Here is an 8,397-nt window from a genome sequence, read left to right as displayed (position 1 = left end):
AGAGCAGATGATGGAGTTGGTTGGTCTTTGGAGGAACAGCACCCTGCCAGTACAAGAGACAGAAGAACATTTCAGAGGGGGTACTGGAAGGTGCAGTGGAATATTGACATGGGTGTACCCAACATGGGTGGGGAAATGAAAATATCCCAACGTGCAAGAAGGGCACGTATTAAAAATTTTGCAAGTGGGGCACCTGGGGGCTCAGTCAGTCAAGCGTCCAGCTTCAGTTCAGGTCATGATCTCACAGTCTAAGGGTTTGAGCCCCACGTGGGGCTCTGTGCTGACAGCTCAGAGCCTGGAGCCTGCTTCTGATTCTGTGTCTCCCTCTCTCTCTCTCTGTCTCTCCCCTGCTCGTACTCTGTCTCTGTCTCTCAAAAATAAATAAACATGAAAAGAATTTTTTTTTTAAATTGCAATTTACACCAAAGAATAGAGAGCCACTAAAGACAAGGAACTTTATTAGATGTTTATTTTCAGAAAGGTAACTTGATAATTTGGAAGACGGAGGTGTTAGAGGAAAGTAGAACACTGGCAAGGATTTTCTGAGAATTCAAGTGAGAGATAATGAAAGGGTCATGGAATTGCAGAAGAGGAAATTGATGTGATAGAGACTTCAGAATTTTCATGACCAACCTGAAAAACTGTTGCCCTCTAATAGGGGACAGTTTTCAAGTTATTTCTCAATTTTGTTTTTGAGTCTACTATCATTTTCTGTTTTTTTGTCCCAGGTTCCCTGAAGGCTATAGTATCCAATACTGGATAATGGGTGGCCCAGAAGCCTCTTTTGGGTGGCTAATGCTTTCACAGGCCTTCTTCTAAAAGATACAGCTGTATATACTGGCAGTAAGGGACAATAATGCGCACCGTGGGTAAGTGCCAGCTCTGGGAAGACTCTCTTCCAGATGTCCTGGGGAGCCCAGTGGTCTCTAATCCCAGCATGCAGGGAATATACTCCCACAAACAGATGCCTTCAGCCACAGGATGGGGACTCCTGTAATTGGTTACATTTGGCATGCAAGGTCTCACCACAAGTTGGCAGAGGCTGGTCACACACAGAGAAAGACGTGTCTGTGGGCATGACCTTCTCCAAAGCCATGGTTTCAAAGCGGGTGGTGGCGACTCAGGGTGGAGGAACTGTTCGAGAGCTCGGAAGGCACCGGAGGGAGCCTTGGAAAGGGGCTGAGGTTTGGCTTGTATTAACACCCCTGGCTTTGGCTACTCTGGCTACTTTGCTAAACCTCAGAAAAGTGAATTATAAGGCTGGAAATGTCATAAGAAAAGACCTCCTGGGGACACAGCTTCCTGTTCACCCAGACGCGTGGACCCTGATCTTTATGTTTGGAATATCCTTTCCACAGTCCCAATTTCTGGTCTACATTGTGCTAGAAGGAGAAGGAAAACATAAAAATAAAGCTATTCTTTGTTGATGCATGGAGAACCGGCTAAATTTCTTACAATTTCTTAATAAAGTTAAAGAGAAAAAAAATTATAAAAGCAAGGTCAATGATTGGTGTTGTGTGTTTTGGTTTTTTTTTTATCTCAACAACCTCATTCCCCTCCAGCTGTCATCCTTCGCAGGGAGAGTGGGCAGCTCTTACAAGAAACGCAGATACAGATGAATGAGTCCGTGTGATGTCTCTACAGGGACATGTTGGCTGTGTACACGGGTTTATGTCAGCATATAACCCCCACCCCAGGGATGATCCAGGGCTGAGCTGAAAGCAGGAATATGCCGCTTGTAGGGCGTAATCCCACTCACTTAGAATTCGCTTTTCCACTGCTTTCTTGATCCTCTGCAGTCAGACACGCTAAGACTCCACCTACTTACCTTTTTCTTTTCCTTTTCCTGCTCACGACTTCTGCTTTTTGCCCTCCTGTCTCTTGCTTTCTGTGACTTTCTTTTTTTCCCCCTTATCTCAGACTGACTGGAGACACTGAAAGAGTAAGGATTAATTGACAAATTCATTTGATTGCCCATGTTTACCAGTGTATGAGTTTTAAAGAGAATATGTAAGTAAAAGAGAACAGAGAGAGAGAGAGAGAGAACAAGAGATAAACAGAACATAAGAGTGTGAATACATGGGAGAGTGGCCTTAGGTGACAAACAAATTACAGTGTAAGAAGTAAAACAAAACACAAAGGGACCTGACTGTTGACAGTTCTGCCTTCCAGGGAGCTCATATAATTCATACTGGGAGACGGCATTTCATATTACTCTTCTTTACTTGCAAAGACTGGAGGTGGGAGCTTGGTATGCCTAAGAATTTGATCCTGAGATTGGGGTGCCTGGGTGGCTCAGTCGGTTAAGTGTCTGACTTCAGCTCAGGTCATGATCTCACCATTCTTGAGTTTGAGCCCCATGTCGGGCTCTGTGCTGACAGCTCAGAGCCTGGAGGCTGCTTCAGATGCTGTGTTTCCCTTTCATTCTGCCCCTTCCATGCTCTCTCTCTCTCTCTTTCTCTCTCTCTCAAAAATAAATAAACATTAAAAAAAAAGAGAGAGAGAGAATTTGATCCTGAGACAAAGTAAAGCCATTTTTGTCTCTAGAACAACCTGAGTTTCGAGACAGGCAACAGTGGCCTGGAAACCTTTGAGGTAGTGGGTGGAGGGGGGGCTGCATTATTTTGAAGAAACACTTAACCAACTGAGCCACCCAGGCGCCCTTGTTTTGAAGAAGAAACAAATCAGCATGGGGAGGAGGGAATTGGAAGCTGGCCATGGGAGAAAGAAGGAAATGTACAATAGGGCAGTGGCCTGAGACATAAGGCAAAGAGACAGCCAGTGAGAAATTTCCTGATATGGGATCTGCCAATGGAATTTTCACAGGAAGACCTGCTCAGTTGGTTATTGTGAGATCTTGCAATGGAACTACTTTGTTTCATTGTTTAACTTCAAACTTCCTTATGTGTTCATTATACAGAACTGGCTTAGGGTGGTGATTTTGGGGGAAGGTCAGGGCAAGGGGGATGTGTTTTCAGGGCTTATATTGTGGGGGGGGGAGGGAGCAGTTACATGAGACATAGATAAAGGAAAGTTCAGTAAGAACAGGAACTTGGAGAAAGTAGTGACTATGATAAGTCTAAGTTCCTCTAGAAAAGTCACCCATTTAGGCAGAGAGGTCCTTGTCTTCCTCATAAGAGAGAGGCAACTTATGTAGATATGTAGATATCATTGAAAAGGTGTCCTTATAACACTCGAGGACTTGGGAGATTTTGATGTGTAAGGCATAAGTTACACACACACACACACACACACACACACACACACACACACACTCTCACATACACTCACCAGCCTATCTATCTGATATTGCTGTGGAGTCTTATGAACTGTTGTCAAATAAATTAATTCCTTCCTGGTCCTCACCTGGAAATGCTGATCTACACCAAGCTGCTGATTTGAGAGGCAGGTGACAGAGGTGACACTGACTGCACCAAATGTCGTCTCTGTCCCTAGCATCTTAGTAAGACATATCTCTTCCATCTGGATTCCCAAGGCAGTCCTCCCTGCTTTGGTGTCCATGAACTTGATGAGTGCCTCAGTGCCCTCCAAGTTCATTTAATCAGAATATCCCTCAAATACTCTCCAAATGGTAAAATTCATCTAACGACTTTTGGTGCTTAACAAACAGGAGAACAGAGGTCAAAGTGTGTGTCTAGTTTTCCTATATAACTTTCCCCTCAAATAGAAAAAAAGAGAAGTAAATGAGAATTTCGTAAAGATAAGCCAGCATCAAATCCCCCTGCCCCCTCCCAGGTTCCCAACTGCTCATGTCTCTGGATCTAATGGGTAGTTGACATTCGTGTTTGTGGTACTGACCTGAACTGGGGAGTAACTGCATTTATCTGTCTTCACTCTGTCCTGCTGTCGAACACACTGTTCTCTGGTCTCTTCCTAGAAAGTGCTCATATTTCTACATCCTTTGAAATGCAAAAATGGAGAGCAAATCACAACATTTTCCTGTTTATCATGACCCATTGGGCAATGGGGTGAGCTGAGCTTTTCACAAGGTCCTGAAGGGATGAAAAGGACCCAGAACATATGGAAAATATGGAGAATAGGGTATAAGTCATAAAAATAAAAATAAAATAAATAAAATAAATTGGGAATGCCAGTTTCTGGTAATGATTTGTTTTCACAGTAACTGAGAACTCCCTTAAACCTGCGATTAATCACACATTTATGGTGAGGCTAAGCGGGGAGAATTAGGGGCTTGGATTATTAGTGCAGCTGCTTTTCATTGATGAGATCTGAGTTCAAATCTTAACCAATGTTACAAATGAAAATGTCATTTTGAAAGTTAATTAGCTCCATGCAATAAATGCTGGCTGCTTGATTGATGTACCTAAAAAATCACTACCTAGGAGAAAAAATTATATATATGGCCCGTTAGGGGAGTCAAGCCAGTCAAAAAGTCAGACATTATTTAAACAATTTGCTTTTTTTTAGTAGTCCAACCACCTGCAAGTAAATAGAATTTATTAAAAGAAGGTGGGGTTTCTAGTAGTCAGAACACGTGTAAGAATGTCTGAATGTATTAAGAACTGCAGAATTTTAGAAGTAGAAAAAAAACCTCTTTATAAGCCATCTAATCTAATCCTTGTTTTTTTTCAATAGAAGAGGGAATAGAAACTCAGGAGGATAAGGGACTTGATTAAGTCACACAGTTAACTAGTGGGGGAGACAGGGCTGGGTTCCAGATGTTGTCTGGATTACTCCTGTGGATCCCTAGCTCGGCTCTCCCCTCACTACTCTGAGACTTACTTTCTTCCACAGGGCCTTGTCTTTGGTGTGTTCTGTGCCTCAGAAGGTTCTGTCTTCTTCTACCGACAGATCTCAAAACTTATGCTCTCCATACTTATCAGTGAAGCTACCCAGCTCACACAGGTAGAGGAGAATCAGCATGTGATCCCTTCGCCTTAGATGTCCTAAAATGGAATTCAGAGTGAATTTGACCCAAATGAGAGAAGTGTGAGGTACTATATTTAGCAAGACAGCAGACTACTATTCTGCCTAAATCAGTATTTTGTTAAGAGCCCTGTCTGGGCTAGTGAGACACAAAGAAGTCAGGGAAAAGTTCCAGGTGCCTTTGTTGACACGTTTAAAATTTAAGCTGCTCCTGATATTGAAACAATGCCTTTGATGTGGCATTTCATTTGGTGGCAAGGTGACTTTACTAGGACCATTAAAGGTGATTCTGCTTGGGGCTCAGGAGCAAAGAGGAGCCCTATGGGGAAGCCGCTTATTGTGCCAGAGAATACATACATCATCATGAACCCAATGCTGGTAGAAATGTGGTTGCTAAGGGACATTCTGGTGAGGTCTGCAATGGAAACGAGGAACATGTTATTGAAAACTGGAAGAGAGGAGATCCTCGTTACAAAGAGGCAAAGACCTTGGCAGACTTGCGTTCCAGTGTTCTGTGGAAGGTAGAACTTGCGGGCCATGATGTTGGGTGTTTAGCTGAAGACATTTCTAAGAAAGATATTGAAGGTATGGCGTGGTTTCTCCAGTGAGAGGAGAAATGTGAGAGGAGAGAAAAAAATGAAGGGCATTGTTAGGCAAATAGGAATCAGAATTTGAGGATTTGAAGAATGTTCACATTGCAAAAATTGAGAAAGCACGTTTTGAAGTGAACACTACGTCTCCCCTCTGGAGACGTTAGGGTAGATTTTGTTTCCATGCTCATTCTGGTTGTTGGGAGAATATAGTTCCTTGAGGTTGTAAGACTGAGGTCCCCATCTTCTTACTGGTTGTTATCTTCTGGAGGCCACCCTCATTCAACTTTCCGCTGCCCTCCCCATCTTCAGCTCCTGCAATGGTGGATAGAGTCTCTCTCAGGCTTGGAATCTCTCTTGACTTTTCTTCTAACGTTTCATCTCTGACTTTTCTACTTCCTTCTCCCACTTTTAAGTAATGTAACAGAGGTCTCAGATATGAGAGTGCTACTATTCCACCTACCACAAAGATGAATATCCATTACAATTTTACTTTTTATGCTTACTAATTATTTCTAAAATATTTAATATTGTATGTAGCTCTGCTCACTTATATACTAGTGATAAATACAAACATAACTCACTCCAGAACAAGATGTATGGTCAGAGGAAATAAAATAAGTTTTAAAGTTTCAAATTAAATTTTGTTGTAGATAAGAAATGATCAAATCAGAACATGATTAATGAAGTTGTAGATGTATAAAATATATTACATTAGGATAAAGATAGATGAAAGAAGGGGAATAAAAATATAAATTCAAAGAGAAATAAAACTAAGTATAGTTTCCAAATCTTAAAGAAGAGTCTATTTAAAAAAAAAAATGACAGTGGATGTCAAACAATTCTTAGATTTAGATTGCATTGAGAAAATGTAAAAGAGTGATACAGTTTTAGTTTTGGACAGCAATATTTACAATATTGCAAATCTTTAAAGTTTAGAATAAATATTAATTTAAAATACGGAAGTGTTTTTTTTATTTTTGAGAACTATTTTATTGGTAAATGAGCAAAGAATGCCTAATTACTGCCTTAGAATACATATTTATTTTTATCTTCACTAAAACTTAATGAACTTCCATTAAAACTTCCAAATGTTAAGATATTTTGCTGGTCTAATGGGCAAATAATATGTAATGTTGATTTAATTTATATTTCTTCTTTGGTTAATTATCTGATCATACACTCTACATACTTTGGTTTGCCTCTTCCTTGTTTAATTATAGATGCTCTTTATGTATGTCTTCCCATGTATGGCTTTTAGCTTTAATAGTTAAAAAAATTCAATGCATTCAAATGCATCTATATTTTCTTCTATAGCTTTTGCTTTTGTTTTTGGTTTACAAAGAATTTTCATATCTTAAGGTAATATTTTAACACTTCCTTTTTTAGGTTAAAGCACTTAATCCATTTATACTTATAAGTTCAGATTGTAAGAAAGATTTAACTTTATTTTCGATCTCTAATGACTAACCAGTTGCCACAACCATTTATTCAATAATCAATCTTTTTCCCACTGTTTAAAATGTTTCAGATACTGCGTGCGTGTACATGTTGATTCTCAAATGCACACCTGGTTCAAGTTTCTTTCCAGAAGTCCAGGCCTTTATAGCCAAATATCTCTTAAATATCTCCTCCTGGATGTTTCTAGACACTTTGGAATAAATGTGTCTAGACACCACAATGGATCATCAAGCTGAAGCTAAAGAACACCTACTATGTGTTGGTCATGTTAGCAAACACTCTGCTAAACATTAAAGGGGGTAATTGTAGATAATCCTCTCAAGGTGGATTCTATTACTACCATCTCTATTTTATAAATGAAATAAATAATTACAATTACGAAAGTTAAATGATTTATCCAAAGGGGTCAAGATGGGTTTGAACCTGGGCAGTCAGAGCCAAGGTGCATTCTCCCATCAACAGTGCTTTCCTCCAGGGTCCACCCACCCCCGTGTTCATTATCTCAGACAATGGCACCACTACCCAATCACCCTGAACAATTGCTAGCCTTGCTAGCAAATATCTCTCAATCTCTTCATTTCTCTCAATCTCTTCTATTTGGAACCCTGGGTTGCTTCTCATTGTCCTCTTGATACAATTCTAATCCCTACAGGACCTTATTCTGCTCTGTGGATCTAGCCTTTTTGTTTCCCTTTTAGGCCACATTCTTGCTCACTTTCTTTCTTTTTTAATGTTTTATTATTTATTTTTGAGAGGGAGAGAGACAGAGTGCGAACAGGGGAGGGGCAGAGAGAGAGGGAGACACAGAATTTGAGGCAGGCTCCAGGCTCTGAGCTGTCAGTACAGAGCTGGACGCAGGGCTTAACCTCACAGACTGCAAGATCATGACCTGAGCAGAAGTCAGACGCTTAACTGACTGAGCCACCCAGGCACCCCTCACTTTCTAAACTCTAACCCTTTTTCTTTCATCTGCAATGGTCTTACCCCTTTAAGGATTTAAATAATCACTATGTATCCTTTGGATTAATTGACCCTAATCTACCAGATTAATTTTGTCCTCTCTCACATGTGGCCATACCACCCTGTACTTCCGCTATGATGGCAGGGACTTGCCATGGTTTCTCCAGTGCTGATCATGGTACCTCAACAATAGTTACACCCAGCAGTGTTTGATATAAATTAATGACTACATTAAATAAATGAATGCCTTTCAAAATCAACAGAATATGTCTTTGGCATGTTGACTCAGAAAAGAGAAAATGAGGTGAATGGAATAGATTGCCAATGATACTACTTTTCTCCCTTAATTATTTTTGTCAAATTACATAGAACAATTGTTAACTCTCTATATTTACTTAAAACTCTATTTCCACCCATTTTTTTATTGTTTCAATTTTTAATTGTGAGTCACTTTTATATAGATAGTGATGCCATCTAC

The 8,397-nt window shown here is 40.3% G+C and overlaps 1 long non-coding RNA gene across 1 annotated transcript; it reads right to left on the bottom strand.

Moving 5' to 3' along the window:
• Positions 1-1,015: 1,015 nt before the first annotated feature.
• LOC123604692 lies at positions 1,016-4,917 on the bottom strand. Its single transcript, XR_006715433.1, has 3 exons — positions 4,765-4,917; positions 3,820-3,920; positions 1,016-1,934 (listed from the first exon to the last, which is right to left on the bottom strand). It is a non-coding gene; the product is annotated as an uncharacterized LOC123604692 (long non-coding RNA).
• Positions 4,918-8,397: the final 3,480 nt, after the last annotated feature.

Source organism: Leopardus geoffroyi, chromosome E1 (assembly GCF_018350155.1).
Source record: "Leopardus geoffroyi isolate Oge1 chromosome E1, O.geoffroyi_Oge1_pat1.0, whole genome shotgun sequence".
NCBI lineage: Eukaryota > Metazoa > Chordata > Mammalia > Carnivora > Felidae > Leopardus > Leopardus geoffroyi.
This window is presented reverse-complemented; position numbering and strand designations above follow the sequence as displayed.